A 211-nucleotide genomic window follows, 5' to 3' on the forward strand; every position below is an offset into this window, starting at 1 on the left:
TGGCTGTGGTTATCTCTGTGCCACAGCAGGTATACCTCTGAAGGGATTGTGGCCCAAGGATAAGTCCACACTGGAGAAGGTATACCTCGAAGCATCTGTCGCTGTGGATAAGTCCATGCTGCAGCAGGTACACCTTGAAGCGTCAGTGGCTGTGCATGAGGTCCTGCTGGAGCACCTCAGAATGTGTGGCCATGGATAAGCCCATGACAGA

Source organism: Fulmarus glacialis, unplaced genomic scaffold, assembly GCF_000690835.1.
Source record: "Fulmarus glacialis isolate BGI_N327 unplaced genomic scaffold, ASM69083v1 scaffold1549, whole genome shotgun sequence".
NCBI lineage: Eukaryota > Metazoa > Chordata > Aves > Procellariiformes > Procellariidae > Fulmarus > Fulmarus glacialis.